The sequence below is a fragment of the Rhyacophila brunnea genome, unplaced genomic scaffold (assembly GCF_057557595.1).
Source record: "Rhyacophila brunnea isolate RB1 unplaced genomic scaffold, BYU_Rbru_1.0 scaffold_23, whole genome shotgun sequence".
Lineage (NCBI taxonomy): Eukaryota > Metazoa > Arthropoda > Insecta > Trichoptera > Rhyacophilidae > Rhyacophila > Rhyacophila brunnea.
This window is the reverse complement of record NW_028232893.1, coordinates 2,355,953-2,374,868: the sequence shown is the minus strand read 5'-3', so window position 1 is coordinate 2,374,868 and position 18,916 is coordinate 2,355,953. Positions and strand designations below refer to the sequence as shown.

Here is an 18,916-nt window from a genome sequence, read left to right as displayed (position 1 = left end):
TAGATGTTTTTTTTTCAATCTAAAAAATCGCATTCGGCCAATCTGCGGAGCTCCATTTGGCAACGTGTGTTTTGTGAATAACTATGACGTCACATCGATGTATTCGTCACGCTGCAGGCGGACGAGTTTTGATGTGAGAGCCGGCTTAGTGTCATTTAAAAGTAACAATACCAATATATAAAGGAGTCGCCTACACTGACACAAGAATCTGACACTATTCAACATATTAATATTATTATTATCCCCTCAACTGAATACTATTATGTACCTCACTGCATCCTCCCTCGGGTTGTGATGCTATACTATGCAATAGGGTTGGCAATCCGGGAATCTGCTAGGTTTTTTTAATTCCGAAATTCCGGGATTGAAACGTTGCAGTAATGTATTTTTTAATAGGACATTTTTGTAAACTAAATAAATACGACAGTTTCCAGTTCAAAACGGTATTAAAGTCTTGAAGTCAACTTCAACATTGTCATCAATAATTGATGTTACAGTTACACAATGCTGGATATTCTTTCATCCTACTCCATCCACCCAGTGTCAAACTCAAAACATATTGTATCTCCAAAATTTCTATGGATATATGTATCCGATTTCAGTAGATGGTCTCACTAAATATTTGTTTAAAAATGAGAGATTATCAGAGCATTGGAGCGGACCCTTCTTTAAGTTGCTCCGCTCCGGGACATAATACTTGCTCCGTCTCCGCTCCAGGGTCTGCTCCGCTCCGGGTAAAAAGTTTTAATAAGTATTAGGTATATTTATACAAATGTTAAAAAAATTAAAAAAAATAATTAGTTTTAAAATAATCGTCATTTTCATTAGTAATTCTATTAAACAAAATTATCGTCAGCAAATCGTCTATCATTATTTGCCTCTTCTGTCAAAAAAGGGCGGTTATTTATCACTCGAAAGTGTTGCCATATTTGAAATAATTCCAGTGTTGTAAAGTGTCAAAATATACTATTTTCATTGGAATTTAGGACGAAAATTTAATAATAAAAAAACATCCGGAGCAGTGGAGTATTACAAATTTTCAGTGCTCCGGCTCCACTCCTGCTCGGGGTAAAATCCCATTGCTCTGGTGCTCTGTGCTCTGTGCTTCTGCTCTGAGCTCAGCTCCAACGCTCTGGAGATTATTAAAACTTGTCTATTTAGAAATTAATAGATCGAGACGTTAACTACATGCCATGAATAAACAAGGAAATATTATTAACAAAACAAGGAAATGGAAGCTGAATTACAAAAATAGTATTAGGAATACCTAAATAAATAATTTGTGAAGGACATGCTAAGCTAAGTAGATAGACCTTATTTTAAGAATTCATTGAACAACGTCCACCCGAAATCATCGTAACCTACTTAAAACATATTAATATTCTAAGCGATTTGGTTGAACACAGTTGCTGCCGTCCGAATTGGCATTACCAATTCAAATTCAAATCAAAATTTATTTATTTTGCATAATAATGTACTCTACAAATTATATATTTAAGACCTTCATAACATGACATTTAAAAACAAATAAATACTATTAAAACAATATTAAAAACTATGAAATCGATGCAGTATTAAAAAGTATATAAATAATAAATACAAAAAATATAAATTAGATACAAGAAAGTACACCGAATGAGCTAAGCAGACCCTATTTCAAGAATTTATAAAACAACGCCCACTTATACTCATCCTCACGTTGGTGGAATATATCAATATCCGAAGCGATTTGGTTGAGAATAGATATTGCGCTCCCAATTGGCATGACCAATGGCAGGTTAGTTCTGCACCTTGGTAGAATAAACAACTGATGTTCCCGATTTCTAATATATTTATTATATGAGACCCTCTCCCCACTTAGAGCGTGACGTCACATGTAGACCACCCCAAATTATATACCTTGGTACAAAAATACTGATATTATAACATGTTTAATTTTCATCATTCCCGGGTTCCATGGATCGGGACCGGGATTAAGAATCATCATCATCAGCCTGAATCTATCCACTGTTGGATGAAGGCCTCTTCAAGCTGCTTCCACTTCTCTCGGTCCTGTGCGTTGCGTTGCGTTGCCACGTATTTCCGCAGAACTTGCAACTTGCTTGAACTTGTCTGCTTCTTTATCCACTCATTCCTCTTTTTGTACTTTCGCGTTCTGCCCAGCACGCACCTTTCCATACCATGTTGTGCTACTCTTTATTGTTTGTAAGTTTCTGGATCTCTCTTTTACTTAGGGTTCATGTTTCACACGCACATGTGATTACGGGGAGCACACACTAGTTGAACACTTTGCGCTTTAGGCACAGTGGAAGGTCACTTTTGAAGACATTATTCAGGCGGCCAAAAGCACTCCAGCCTAGCTTTACTCTGCAAACAATTTCATCAATTAATATACATCCATCTATGGGATTAAGAATACTAGCCCCTAATCCCGGACTTAAAAATTCTTTCCGGGATCGCAGTCCCTAGTCGTGAAATTGTATGAGTGAACGGACATAGGAGAGATGCTTTTGATACTGTTCGTCCCACGAATAAAATCGCAATAGCCACCGGAGGTTATTGCTTCATTTAACTAACATTAATAAGTTATTTTGTACAATGTATTTAACTCTAGTCACGAGAACATTGAGCTACTTTCAAAGAGATATATAGAAGAGATATCGCGGTGTTTGTGATGAGAGATTCCATGGATTAGATCAGTGTTTCTCAAAGTGTATTAGTGACCCAGGGGCCGGCAGTAGCCCCGGAAATAGCCTCAGAATCAATAGTGGGACATTAAATATTAATAAGGGACGGTAAAAGCAAAAAGAAATTAGATTTTTGAAGTTATACTTCATTTGTGGCGTTTGGTAGAGAGTGAAATTGAGAGCTGCGCGCGCACACCGTTACGAAAATGCGCGACAATATGAAGTTAGCGGCGAATCAATCAGCTGTATACATACGCAAGTTTGATAGTAGAATTGTTCCGTTACCTAGGCAACGAATTTATTATTGTCGGCCATTTGTAATTCATTAAGTAAACAAATGATTAAACGTCAGAGTGACAGTTGTTACTTTAAAAATAAAAAACAACGAGAAATAATTACATAATTTAGTAATATAAGTTAAAGTGTATGGAAATAAACTAACGGCGCTCCAATAAGCGGCCCTTTTTCTTGAGTGTGTAATTTAAGAAGATAATTAAGAGCTACTCGAAGAATCTAGGTTATCACAAGTTTTGTTTTTGTTTTGTTACGCCAAAGAAGTATAACTTCTAACGCGCATATATAAGTAGACACACCGATTTTTTTTTTTTGAGAGACTGTTCGCACGTGTTTCATTTGGTGTGTAAAGCTGCTACATCAGCAGATTCTCAGGCCAACCGTTTGCCACTATCACTGCCGATCGTGAAAAGTCAATCTTTTAAGTCGTCCCCTGGAGTCGTGGCCGAATTGGAACAATTCCTGTTTTTTAGGCACGATCGTCTCGAAGACTGCCGGGAACGTACGAAAATATCCGAACCAACGTTGAGCTTCCAAAAGTGACCGCACGAGCGTGTCGTGTCTTGCGTATGAGATGACAACATAAATTTGACGTCTACAATATAATGAAGGCTGCCTGACTTCATTCATTATTTTGACTGACATTAATAATACAAAACAAAAATAATATCCTAGTAAATACAATCAGTAATTCGTCACTTGCCTAAAATTCATCTGTTGCTTTACTTAGGCCCGTTTCAGATGGGACACCGGTGTCGCGCTCTATATAATATAGGAGACCTTTGTATTCGAATAAATTGGCCTTTGTATTATGTTTATGAACGCCCCAGAGCTAATGAGTCAACGCATAATTTCGCGTTATAAATTAGAACATAAAACTGACTGCGGTAATAAAAACAGGTGTATCGCCGGCTTGAGAATGTAGCTGCCGACGGAAAAGTGTACCGGACACGCGTTGACTCATTAGCTCTGGGGCGCTCATAAACATAATACAAAGGCCCATTTATTCGAATACGAAGGCCTCCTATATTATATCGAGCACGACCCGGTGTCCCGTCTGAAACGGGCCTTATAATTGTTTAAACTAGCAACTGAGCGTATGTATATTATGAACCAATCAAATCAAGCGTTAAGGGGGAGGATTGGACCTACAGAGGCACTTAGCGGAAAAAACACGAAGCTTGCAATTTGAGACATTTTTTTTTTTGATAATTTACAATTTCAACTGTATTAATTAATGAATATGTATCTGAAAACATTAAAAAGATTTTTTTTAGTCAAATATAAACTTACAATAATTGTAAAAAAAAAATTGAATTTGTTACATATTTATGTCACGAGTAACGTTATTATTAGGTAAGTACATACATTATATTTATGGTAATATTTATTATTAAAAGTTTTCAATTTATCATCGTGTAGATTTTTGACTAATTCATCGTTTTAATATTTTTTACATTTATTTTAAAAAACATCGATTTTTATAAAAATATAAATGTGTATAACTTGAAATCCTTTTTATTTATTGGTAGATACTTCTATTTTTTTCATATATTTCACGAATACCGGTATTAAGGCGAAGTATTCATTGAGCCTTTTTTAAAGAGGCACCTAGCGGAAAAATACGAAGCTTGCAATTTGAGACATTTTTTTGATAATTTACAATTTCAACTGTAATAATGTATAAATATGTATTTGAAAACATTAAAAATAAAAATATTTTTTATTTTAAGTCAAAGACAAACTTACAATTGTAAAAAATGTAATAAAATGTGAATTTGTTCTATCGGTCCGCACTATATTAATACATATATTTTATGGTCATATTTATTATTAAAATTTAGTTTATTAAGTTTTCTAAGCATCACCTGAGCGATTTTTGACAAATTCATAGTTTTAATATTTTTTATATCTATTTTAAAAAACATCGATTTTTATAAAAAATATAAATGTGTATAACTTGAAATCCTTTTTATTTATATAAATATAAATATTTTATTTATATTTATAAAAATAATTGATATTGATATTGAATATTAAAATATTTTTATTTTTAATGTTTTCAGATACATATTTATTCATTAATACAGTTGAAATTGTAAATTATCAAAAAAATGTCTCAAATTGCAAGCTTCGTATTTTTCCGCTAGGTGCCTCTTTAAAAAAGGCTCAGTGTAGACTTCGCCTCAATACTGGTATTCGATAGAAAATACCTAAACACTGGTATTTTCATTCAGTATTGCAATCCCTCGAAGCTCAATCAATCAGCTCGAAGAAGTTGGACAAATCTAGTCATTCAGTGGTACCCAAGAGGTACAAAACGTCCGCAAGGTAGACCTAGAGGGCGCTGGATCGATGTGGTAAAATGTGGTAATTAACTGGTCCGCAGTGAATGGGTTTTGTATGCATTTTCCTGAATAATGTCTTTAAAAGTGACCTCCCACTATGCCTAAAGCGCAAAGTCTTCAACCAGTGTGTGCTTCCCGTTATCACATATGCGTGTGAAATATGGACCCTAAGTAAAAGAGAGATCCAGAAACTTTTAGTAGCACAACGTGGTATGGAGAGGTGCATGCTGGGCATAACTCAAAAGGACAAAAAGAAATGAGTGGATTAGAAAACAGGCAAGTGTTTGCGATGTAATAGAGTTCGCTAAAATCCTCAAATGGAAATGGGCTGGACACATAGGTCGAAGAAATGCCAATCGTTGGACTACTCTAGTCATCTAGAGGTAACCAAGATGTACAAAACGTCCGCAAGGCAGAGCTAGAGGCCGCTGAATAGATGAAATGATTAAGGCTATACCTCAGTTGAGGCATGGTCTAAAAAGATCGTGGCTAGGCGATGCGCGGATTGCGGGTCGAGGGTGTAAATGACGCACGCCGAACGAAATATAATTTGTCATATAAATACAGCATGTGTCCATTTAATATTCTGTTTATTGTTCTATTAGTTACAATAATAAAATATTCAATGACATGTTTTCTTTTTCAAGTAAATGGGTAACGTTTTCAGTCATCTTTACACGATTTAAGAATTAATACCCCCGTCGCCATCACGAAACAAATTGACGTTCGCTCTCCGAATGCCAGCGAGTCCAAAATTTCGTCGCACCTATAGTTGAAAATTATTTGCCGTTTCACTGATGTACCGTCTTAAGCTCTGCGGAAGTAGGTACTTGGCAACGCAACGCACATGACCGAGAGAAGTAGAATCAGCTTGGAGAGGCCTTCATCCAGTAGTAGATAGATGGATAGATTCAGGATGATGATGATGATTATTATTGCAATCCCTAAATGTAGCTGAATGATTTTGCCATATTAAAGAAAGGAATATGTATCGAAAAAATCTAAAACATGACAAAACTGTATGATGCCGAATTATTTCATTAGTGTAATATACAATTATTGAACAACGTCAGCTCTATTGATAGATTCAATAATAATTATTATACATTAAAATTTAAATGGTTTTTTGTATGCCAGATTTCTAACGCAATTATTACCATGTGACAATATAATCGTACAATTTAAAAAAAATGCATCACACCTACTCTGGACATAGTGCACTGTGTGATGTTTGAGAAGGCCCCCTTTCTCGGGGGCCACAGAGGTCAAGCAGTTATCATCCAATTATGAATAATGGTGGTAGGAATGGCTATGGTCGGCGACCACAAACACAGACGCAAGACGAACACTGCTAGAAGGTAATTGAAGTAATTTGCTGTCATTTAGTGACGTCTGGTAGTGTCACATTATACGCGATTCGACCATATAATATTATATTCCATAGTTCACTGTGTTACCCTGCGATGTAGACAGCATGTAGATTGCTCGTGAACGGTTACGTTCCGTGGGGGTAGGGAAGGCATGCATTCCACAGACGTGGCATATTAATAATGAAGGAACGGATACAATTAATATTACAACTTTTGAGAACAGTGGCCTTTTTCTATGAACCAAAATTCGATCGGTTCATTAGCATTTAATAAAATACTGACAACATAATGCTGCAGACACACGGCATTGCAGTGGACGTGCGTCGACGCAGGTCTTATTTGATTCCAATTTCATCGGATTAGAATCGCCAATTAGATTTCTTTTATCCAATTGGTGATTCTAATCGGAAAAAAATGGAATTAAATAAGACCTACGTCGACGCACGTTCACTGCGATGCCGTGTGTCTGCAGTCTAACTAGATAATACATAATATTATAATGGCGGTTTATCGCACAGGCAACAATTTCACAAGGGTTCCTGCAAACCTGTTACGGCCACAGATCTCCACGTATCTAAAACCATTACTGTTTGAGAGTAGGTTTCATGGAAATGACTTTGATGGCAGTTAGGATTTTTGACTACTTAAGGCTCAGTTGAGGCACGGTCTAAAAAGATCGTGGCTAGGCGATGCGCGGATTGCGGGTGCAAATGACGCATGCCGAACGAAATATAATTTGTCATATAAATCCAAAATGCGTCCATTTAATGTTCTGTTTATTGTTATATTAGTAACAATAATAATACATTCATTGACATGTTTTCTTTTTAAAGTAAATTGGTAACGTTTTTAGTCATCTTTACACGATTTAAGAATTAATACCCCCGTTGCCATCACGAAACAAATTAACGTGTTCCCAGCTCGACGTTCTCTCTCCGAATGCCAGCGAGTCCAAAATTTCGTCGCGCCTATAGTTGAAAATTATTTGCCGTTTCACTGATGTATCGTCCTAATGAGTGGCAATGCATTAAATGAAAGGAATACAAAGCCTCCCGAATGTCCTCAAATACATATACATTTATTTATAATTGCGAATGTGTTGCGTTTACGTGACTCTTTACTGCATAATCCATACAGAATTAAAAATTACATTTTATTTCAATTTAAAACACGTTTAAGTTTACCCCATATTTCTCCACACTTGAGAATCGTACCGTCTTACAACCACGTTTTCCCATAATTTTTGTGTTCCCCGTTCCAACATTTCACAGACACTACACAGGGGCAACATGAATTTGGTCTTCACATCACACAACGACGATAGACATGCTAATTTGAAAACAGAACCCGCTATACCCGTGGATATGCCTAGCAGCCTAGCTCAAACGAGACAACCGCCATCAAAAGTTTATTAATCTGTTCTGTGACCATCAAAATGTCAACATGTTTTTCGACGTATATATGAAAATCATTTCATAGACATACCTACTAGTTTTCTAAGTATTATGCAAATCTCATTTACCTACTAGTTGGTGGTATTTTCGATTATATCATTATAATGTAGTTTGTGTACGTGCGTGGACCCTATGATAATAATATTATCTACCAAGAAGATATTTGTTTATTTCAGTGTTTTATTTATGTAAATGTAAATCAATGAATTTAAATTTTAGATTACTTACATCGATCGGAGTTTTTGTTTTGTTTACTAAACATAATTAATGGCCACGTGTCATATATTATTAACATATTAATGTATATTCAAGGCGTATTTACATTAATTCTCTATTTAAAATCAATTCCGAATAAAATTATTCAATTTCATACAAATAGTAAAAAAAAACTTCGTACACACTAGTGACATCTTCGAATGAAATCAGCAATCTCAGAAGAAAATCATGGTTTGAATCTCCACTAAACGAATTTTCCGATACGAAATACAGAGGAATTTTCATTTTTTCCCGTAGCATTTTTATTCTTTGATGTAGTATAATTAAATTTGGCGATTTTATGTTTGTTTTGTACACTTGAATAAATAAAATTTCACTTACATTACATAGTCGCAAATAAATTTTATTGAAGTATTCTTTCTCTGTGTTGAAATAAAATATTTTTATTGAAAACCATTTTCAGTTGATTTCATATTTCCCGTATGATTCAAATCAATAGTTGATTGAAATTGGGTGTGTTTTATCTCAAACTAACCGCTCGAAATGGATCGGAACGCACCGGAGCGCAGTTCCGGTTCGTCTCGTGGAAAAAAATAAAAATTGCTCTCTAGTTCGGGAATCATTATCAAAATCATTACTTACCTATATTATCGTAATAGATTTTTTGGGTTTCCACCGTGTGTACTTCTTCGTTCTTTCCTCGGTGTTCCAGGCTCTTTGCAGAGGCCATTATCAAGAGATGATAATGGCCTCTGCAACGAGCCCGAAACGCCTAGAAAAGAAGGAAGACGGTGAAAACCCAAAAATCTATTATGATAAAAAACAACCGTGAAGGCCTCAAACATTATATAACGTTAGGTACCTATATTAATTTACATTTTTTAATATAGTTAAAAGCATGAAACTTTATAAGTCGTACACACCTTTTTCTACATACAATAATAAAATTTTGTGCTGTTTTATTACAAAGATTAGGTCATCTTAATACTTAATATAACATAAATTCTGATTAATGAGAATTTTTGTACCACTCAATAGTAGATACCTACAGTCGAACTTGGTTATTACGATCACGGAAACAGCGAGATCTCGTATGTAATGAGAAAAGATTCGTTGAAATTTTAGTTTATGATACATTTATTCACTTTTACAAGGAGCTATTTCTCGGGTATACCGAGCAAAACTGTTCATTGTGTCGATCGTTTGAAAATAACATTTTCGACCCTAAGCAATAAAATACGACGGGGCAGTTAACTAGACCGATGCCGCCGGGATCGGATTACGTTTATGACACTAGTGAAGTGTCTAAGTACCTAATTGGTGTTTTCGCCGACAAAATTGAAAAAGTATCCACGCATATGATTGAAATTGCATGTAAAAAATTCAAGCTTTGTGAAGTCAGTATGTAAGTACCAGCGCCGGCGGCTCAGCAGTTAATTACAATAAACAACTACTTTTGTAGTTTATGAATGCCATGGATTTGTACGATGTTCTATGCTTAAATAGAACGTGGCGCGAAAAATGTTATATTACGAAAAACGATTAATGTTATATCGAGCAAATTCAGTCGGTACCATCTTCCTCGTAATAACCAAGTACGACTGTATTATTTGTGTTTATTATTCCAGGATTCGCCTTCTGACATCTTCAATATTTGTGGGTATTGTATGTTACTATTTTAACATTTTTAACTAATTAAACGATCATAAATTATACATTATATTATATTATGGTCCGCGGGGTAGACAACCCATGCAGAATGTGTAAAAACGAAAGGGGACGGTATTCTAACCAGGGGCGGCTCAACTTTAAAGAGTTCGTAGGGACCATCCCCACGTCATTATCATGTCGAAAATACATGTCCGATATTTTTATCATTGTCATAATATACTAACTTAAATACATGAATAAATAAACTATTTAATTGTTTTACCCATCTAAACTTGTCGCAATTTTAAATAGATATTTATTATTATTATTATTATTATTTATATAAAGCAATTATTGTAAAGTATGTAATAACATAATGATGATTACGAGGTATTCTAATAATAAATAATTAAATTAAACACACCCTGTTTCACGGTGACACCTATATACAAATTAAGAAAGCCATGGCGTCTATTTTTTGATGACCGGGGTCATTCAGTCCCATCTCGTCGCCGTGGTACAAATTTAATCTCGTTCTACAAAAGATGTGAATGCATTAGCGTTAGTATATTATGCATACTGACGAGCGAATCGAATAACCCCTAGGTCAGTAAAAACGCTCGCTGTATCTCGTTGTTCAAAACTGATAATGGTCTATAATAATTATTATTATTAATTAAGTTAATATTTTTAAGCACGTTTTTTACGTGATCTTGAGTAACGACTCAGATAATCATATTATTTATTCTTATTATTATAAGTAGCTCGGTACATAACGTATAACATGTGAAAGTAGATAGGTACTGTACAATAAGATCTTCATGGCTACGTGTTAAAACTGTGAATTAACAAGCTCCTCTCATTTTTAACCGCACTTCGATTATAGCGACGTCCGGTTAGCGACAAGTTGTCCACGTGTTAAAGCTGTGAACTAACAAGATCCTCTTATTTAGTCAACGACAGCGACTTCAGGCCATTGCCTAAATCTTCTTGTTGGACAGTATGTATATTTAATACTTAATGGCTGAACCCATGGCCCCCACATCCTGAACCGGGCCCCCTGGCTAGGATCTCTGGCGGGCCCCCCTACCTATCTCTAAGGATAGAGGCAGTGTGATGCTCTACAGTAGCGTTTTCCAAATGGTGTACGCGGTAAAATTAATGTGTATATTTAGTGTTTTGTTGTATATTTTAATACATCCATTTGTATTAAGGAGTTATCGAGTGTCGATACACAATTAAAAAATTTATTGTACAACCATATAATTTAAGTAATCAGATTATTGAAGGTAAATAGCCCCGCAGGCGACTTTTTTTTTTACTGTTAAAGCAAATTTGTGTTGTGTGTTTATCTCACTTATCTGGTCGACTGGCCTCGCCGGGCCCCTCCTGAGCCTGGTCCCCCAGGCTAGAGCCCTGTCAGCCCCCCCCCCCCCCCTGTGGGGGCCATGGCTGAACCCCACCACCTAGAAAGTCGTCGAGCCGCCACTGATTCTGAGTAAGGGCGGCACTTTGCCTATAAACATCACCAAAACTGTTGTCCTAACCTGGGTCGCGCTTTTAAAAGCTTATTTAAGCCCTGCGTTACTGTATATAATAAAAAAAGTTTGCCTGCGTCATTTAACCGAGAACGTCACAAAACTTTTTGGAAAATTGATTATTATGACAAAAATAGATACATAGGGGTTGCGCATTTAGTTTGGAAGTGAAGTTGTTTTTATGTGCAAATATCACGCGATCATAAAAACAATAATTATTAATACTTTCCTTTTTCTTGAGGTTGGTACCGTCATATCCTACCTACGCAGGGACGGATTGGCCTTGAGGGATACTTGAAAATATCCCGGTATGCCGTTGAGCCTCAAATGTAAAATTATGCAAACACTAGTAATGTAAACCGTTAAGGTGACGCATCAGTGAAACGGCAAATAATTTTCAACTGTAGGCGCGACGAAATTTTGGACTCGCTCGCATTCAGTGAGAGAACGTCGAACTAGAAACACGTCACTTTGCTTCGTGATGGCGACGGGCCAATTAATTCTTAAATTGTGTAAAGATGACTAAAAACGTTACCCATTTACTTTAATAATAAAACATGTTAATGAATATATTATTATTGTTACTAATAGAACAATAAACAGAACATAAAATGGACGTATGTTGGATTTATATGACAAATAATATTTCGTTTGATAGGCGTCATTTGCACCCGCGACCCGCAATCCGCGCATCGCCTAGCAACGATCTTTTTAGACCGTGTCTCAAATGATGTACGGCCTTAACAAATCATTGATACATAATATATCAATTGGGGCTCGAAATGAACCGGAGCGCCGTTCGGTCCATGAAATCCCCAAAATTATCCCTAAGTCTTGTGGAAAAAATAACATTACCATCCAAGCTAGGTAAGCCGCATAAAAAGTTAACCTTTTTTTTTTTAAATATATCTAGGTACATACAATTGTCACTATGTTAACATTTTCGGAAAAAAATTGAGCGCTCTGGTTCGTAATATTTTCCATTTCGAGCGCTGCGAATGTAACAAATCCATGTATTGGTAGATTTAAAATATGATAATATATCATACGCAAAAATTCTTGGTGTGTTTATAACATTTTATTATTATTCGAGTCATTTGACAATAGGATTCAACAAAATTTCATGAAATCACGTTTTTTAATTTAATATTATTTCTATGTATAATTTAATATAGGTATCTATAATTTAATCTATTTAGAAAATAGAAAATATTCACTAATTGGGCCCTGGATAATATCCAGTGGACATACATCAGGAATAATTAGGTACTAAATTACCTCAAAAGCCATATTAATCTCATGTCCTTATTCGGAGCATAATATGGAGTTGCCAGTCTTCTTGCGCCATTACTCTGCCGTATACACTATGTACGTAGTATTTAGCGGCCTTGCAGGACGCCGCAATCCGATTGACTTGAAGAACAGGTAAGTCATGTTGAAGGTCTCTCCAGGCGTCGGCAGCACGTGGCTGAGCCAGGTCCAACATCCCATCTTTATTCTCAGCGTGAAGAGAGGTTGATCGGTTAGTTCTCTTATCTCCCCATTCCTCCAAAAGTTAAATACACACGCACACGCAGTAGGTATCCATCGCAAACATATGTTCAAGAAACTCAGTGTACGGTTGCTCTGAGCCTTCGTAAGGTGTCATGACCCGCTACCGTAAAGCAATACCGCCAAAACGCAATCGTCGAATAGGCGGCATTTGGTTTTAACCGTGTACAGCCGTGAGTTCCAGATACTCAACATCGAGTTGAATATTGCTCCAGCCTCAATGTTTTGCCCGTCGCTAATCCGAGGGAAATCTGGATGGTTACATGTAAATTGTGCGTAAAACATTTCACCGTGGCACAGTCCGCCGTGACCTTTCTTATCGGAAAGAGATGACCGTATACTATACGGTCTCCAATTTTATTAGATTCAATATGAAAGTTAATTCAATTTTCATAGCTGATTTTGGCAAAATTCATGAATTCAAGAATGAAAACCTAACCTAACCTAATCTAACCTAACAAATAATCCAGTAAGTATATCGACTATTTTCAAAAATTGTTTGCTGCTGGCTTCCTGTAAAGTGGAAACCGACAAGAACCATGTTTTATTTAGACATGAATTTTATGTCAGTACTATACGACTCAAAAAGGTTGGACAGTCTTTAATATACGGCCATATATTTCCGATACAACATTTCACGGTGAAAAGTGTGATACGACGAACTGCGCACGTACAAGTTTCCGGACACGAATCTGGTTCGGTACATGTTCTATTGCACAAAACGTTGAAAGTCTTCGCGTTGATTTTGACACCAACGCGAGACCAATTATTAATTGAGTATGTAAAAAGATTAGCACATTTTGTAGAAAAATTATCACCAGCACAAAAAGTATATTCAGAATTTGGTCCATCACCGTAAAACATTGTAGCTTTTCTGCTTCCTTCATCGACATTTCAGGCAGTCTCATCGCAGACATTAATCCAAAGTATTAAGAATAGGCTCTGCAATGAAGTGTCCAAATTTTCCCAAACAAACACGAAAGAACACTGAAATTTCAAAAAATATGAATAGAATTGACTATATGGATAGTCAAAACATTCTTTATAGAATTTGAAAATATTTTGAATGCGTTGATTTGGCATGGTTGCCATATACTCCATAACAAAACGGTATTATGAATATTATGATTTTCGTATAGACGTCTTATTATCGCCAACAATATATTAAAATAAGGCCCTGGTCCCTGCAGTGTCTAGCCACAATGCCGCCCCTTCAATATTTAGTCTGAAATTGTATGCCAATTTATTTTAATATTCCTTCTCGGCTACCCAATGTTTTCTCCATACCAACCCGCTCCATAAAATACCCAGTCTTAGTCTATCGTATCACGAGACACTGTGTTTTAATGTGAAGTATCTTCAGTTGCTTATGCCTGGGAATGTCTCCAGAGCAATTACCCAACACTGAGGCCACTACACTTAAGTGTGATTTGAGTTTAATAGACTTTAGTATGTACTGCACATGGAATATGAATACAGGAAAGCAAAAAATAAAATGTTTCCTTCTTGTCTATTGTAAACGGTCAAATGCAAAATAAAATCATTTACTTTCTGGCATGAATAATTATTTATTAGTGCTTAGAGCAAGTATTATAATATTGCTGATTGTATTCATATTTTCTTGTGCCGCCCATAAGCAGTGCATAACCCTACGGACGTCACTGAGTAAAGGCACTGGAAAAACAGGAATAATATTATGACAATCAAAAATTTACATAACAATATTTTTAACTAGGATCCATTGTGTGCGGTTTTAGAGAAAATGTGTAAATTAGTACAGATTTCGTACCCAAAAACTATCAAAATATCTTTCAGAGCCAATTCACTTTTTGAGCCTTCATACTTCATAACCACAGAACAGATGATGAATAGAATTCCGATGGGCAATATTAAATACACTACATTTTGGTGCAGGGTTTTGAATGTGTGAGTGTCCGACAAAAATGAATGACACATCATGCACGTGGAGTAGTGTGTGTAATACACCAATATTAACTGAGCAAAAATGCATAAACCGAGAGCAGTTGTCAGTAATCGACGTATGACGTATTCTTGACATGTGTTTAAGTTTATCCCTTACTCGAGATCGGTTACCTGCTACTCCTTACCCGTTAGATATTTCAGTTCCCATTATTTCTTTATTCTAATTATTAGTAATTAAATTAAATCTTGTTTATTCTATAATAAGCTTTATTCTAATGAATGTGTTTCTGAGGTGGTTCCGAATAATGTGTTCAGATATTATTATACTTGCACGGGTATATTGTAAGCCGTGTCCGGAAATTTGTACGTATGCAGTTCGCCGTATCCACACTTCACAGTGAAATGTTGTATCGGAAATATATAGACGTATATTTCAACACCGTCCAACCTCTTTGGGTCGTATAGCACTGAAATAAAATTCATGTCTAAATAAAACACGGTTTTTGTCGGTTTACAGGAAGCCAGCGGCAAACAAGTTTTGTTAATAGCCAATATACTGGATTATTTGGTAGGTTAGGTTAGGTTTTTTATTCTTGAATAATTTATGAATTTTGCCAAAATCGACTATCAAAATTGAATTAATGTTCATATTGAATCTAATAAAATTGGAGACCGTATGGTATACGGTCATCTCTTTCCGATAGAAAGCTCACGGCGAACTGTGCCACGGTGAAATGTTTTACGTACAATTTACACGTAATCATTGTAAGTCCCCATGTAGTTAGTCCATACTTACTACAATAATTTGCTGTATGGATACAATAGAAAGTAATTTTCCAAACCTTAGTATCAATTTATTATAATGATGGGCCGAACTATTCAATATCTAATATTCAATACAATATTGCAAAACTGTCTCCATTGTTTAGTGTTACTCGTATTTTATCTTCTTCGTGTCTGTGATTTACTAGTCATTGTGACTATGTCAGTAGGTATAAATGAAAAGCAACATTGTGTCAGTTATACTATGACCGTTCAAAGCTCGCTCATGACTACTATTTGTGATTCCCAGCCAGAGTTCCGAGGATTCATGCACAGTTTCTGAGAGTTTGTAAAAGTTTAAGAAAACGTCTAGAATTTACTACACGATTAATTTTTAATTGAATCGTTTTTAGGCGCGGTACCTACTGCAAAATCGGGAAATTGAATGAACGGGTTCAAACTACATATCATAAGGCTCATATTGACAAAAATTTCTCCTGCTATATTTCGTTGTGACATTACCAGAAAACAGTGGCTAAGGGTGGAGAAAGGCTGTTAAGATCTGACATAAATTGTGCACATTAAACTTTGTCAGTCGAACGTATTTGTTTTCATTGAACTAATGCCCCATTTACACGTGCATGGATTTACTGTTGACAGTAAGAAAATGTTTGGGTAAACATGTACTATCCTGCAATTCAGGCAAGTTGCATGCATGAATCAAAAAAGTTTGGAAGCTACTGAATTTTCATGCGACAGTAGGATTTTTTCGATCTGCGCCTGCGCAGTAGAACAATAGTGGCGAACCTGCCGGCAAAAAAACGAACTACGAATGAATTTTCAGGTTGACCGATTTTGACTACCTGTCAAATAGTATGAAATAGTACCGTAAAATGACAACATCGCGTCGCGCCCACTCTTAAAGAATGAATTGGAGAGACAGTCAGCACTTTGACGTGTAAACAGTTATTGTCACGATAGTAATACGCACTATATTGCCGCCAGTAAATCCATGCACATTTACAGGCACTATAAGACTTCAATGAGTAGAGAGTGTTTATTAGTTATTAAATTTCAATTAAACCCTACCTAAACCGAACGATAGTAAATAATAGTAAAAAAATATTCGTTTATCTATAAAATATCTAAAATTATTCCATTAAATCATACTCACATAATTTTAGATATTTTATAGATGGAAGAATTTTTTTTGTCGATAGTGATTTGTAGGCAGGTCATAAAGAATTTTAAAGAACTAACAACACCATCTATAATAATTATATATTCTTATTTCAACAAAAACAAATAAGTATGACTGAAAATTTGTGCACTATTTTTGTCGGATGTCTTGGGTGAGTTTCGACTGGCCCTACTATAGTCGCAACTCTCTCGTTTCATAATATCGAGTGGCGAAATGTGGGTAGCGAAAGGGGAAAGAGGGTGAAGCAGAGCAGTACCTACCTACATATTCCAGATTCGCCGCCGAATGCCCTCGTTTATCAAGAGGATGCGCGCGCTGCCAGCCCGAATATAGGGTAAACGCAAAATGAGCACATAATAGCAAACTGATTCAAAATATTTATTGAATTATAGGATTATTTTTATTTATTTATAACTTAGAAACACTTTATGTAGCATCAAAACTAGGATACTACAGTACCTCGGCCACATAATGAGAGGACAAAAATACAACACAGTGTTGCCAAGTCAAAATTTAAAATTTCAGTAGATTTTGACAAAAAATTCAGTAGATTTCATAAAATATCAGTAGATTTTGAAAAATGTGGTTTATTAGATATGATTTAAAACCAATAAGAATAACAATAACTAATAATATTAATTTATTGTAAACAATATTAATGGGTAAAATGGCGCTCTTTGGTAGAGTTACAATGCTTTTTATGTCAATTTAGAAGTGTATAACATCAAAAAAGGTCATGCGTAAATCATTTCAAGTTTATTAATAAAAGAATCATCAGTTAATTTACAATTATGGAGAAACACAAATATCAGTAGATTTCTTGAATTTCAAAAAAAAAATCAAATATTCAGTATATTGGCAAAAAATATCAGTTGATCTACTGAAATTTCAGTAGACATGGCAACACTGATACAACATTCCCCAACTTGTCATTCAAGGAAAGATCAATGGGAAGCGTAGCAGAGGACGGCGCCACATTTCGTGGCTTAAGAACCTCCGTGATTGGCACGAGTGTAGCTCCACTGAACTGTTCCGGGTAGCAGACGACAAAGATAGGATCGCCTTGATGGTAGCTGACCTCCACTAGGGGATGGCACAATAAGAAGAAGTAGAAACACCTTGGGCTCACGTTGGCCGCCAGTTATAAAAAAATGTTTTAGTTATAAAATAGAAATACTTCCGGTTTTAGTATTTATTCCGATTTCGCAGAGATCAATCAACAACAATAGAGAATACTTCAAACGATACACGAAAACAAATTAACGAGATAAGATGACTCGCTCGACCAAATAACCGGATGAACTTGCCAAATGATTAGTTCAGTTCAGGTAGGTATCACATTTGACAACTAGATATCACACTTATCACTAGAAACTAATCTCGATAGTGTAAAGTGCTTTCTTAATAAAATAGAGGACCTGTTTGATGCTCATCAGACTAAACTGACTGCCTGTAAGAGATCTGTGGAAGATCTATGAGAGATATCAATTTCGGAGTCAACATAGAGTTAAATCCTAATCCGTCTACATAGTGCTTGCAAAGTCCAGTCAATGGGCAGCGCCATCTATGGGTCTCTTTTCAAAGTTATGCCTCCTATAGTATCTAAAAAAAGCCTCCGAGGCATACTTTTTCCATATGCTTTTATGGATACTTCGCATTTACTATCGAGGTTTCTTTAAGGAATTTGGCACACAAACTACATTACTTAATGCTAAGTCAAAGGAAATTTGTGCTGGCTGAGAAAAATGGCTTATTGAAAACAATTCGTCTACCCTAAAATACCTAACGGGTAAGGAGAAGCAGGCAACCGTTCTCGAGTAAGGAAGAATACGGGATAAATTTAAACACGCGTGATTGTGAAGAATACGTCATACGTCTAATACTGACAACTACTCTCGGTTTATGCATTGACGCTCATTTAA

At 35.7% G+C, this 18,916-nt stretch overlaps 2 protein-coding genes across 2 annotated transcripts in view; one reads left to right on the top strand and one right to left on the bottom strand.

The window, feature by feature from the left end:
* The window catches only part of wkd (TBC1 domain family member whacked), a 422,625-nt gene that overhangs the window by 239,636 nt on the left and 164,073 nt on the right, over nt 1-18,916 (bottom strand). The gene's annotated exons all lie outside the window — the stretch shown is intronic.
* The window catches only part of LOC147069352 (neo-calmodulin-like), a 103,535-nt gene that overhangs the window by 44,854 nt on the left and 39,765 nt on the right, over nt 1-18,916 (top strand). The gene's annotated exons all lie outside the window — the stretch shown is intronic.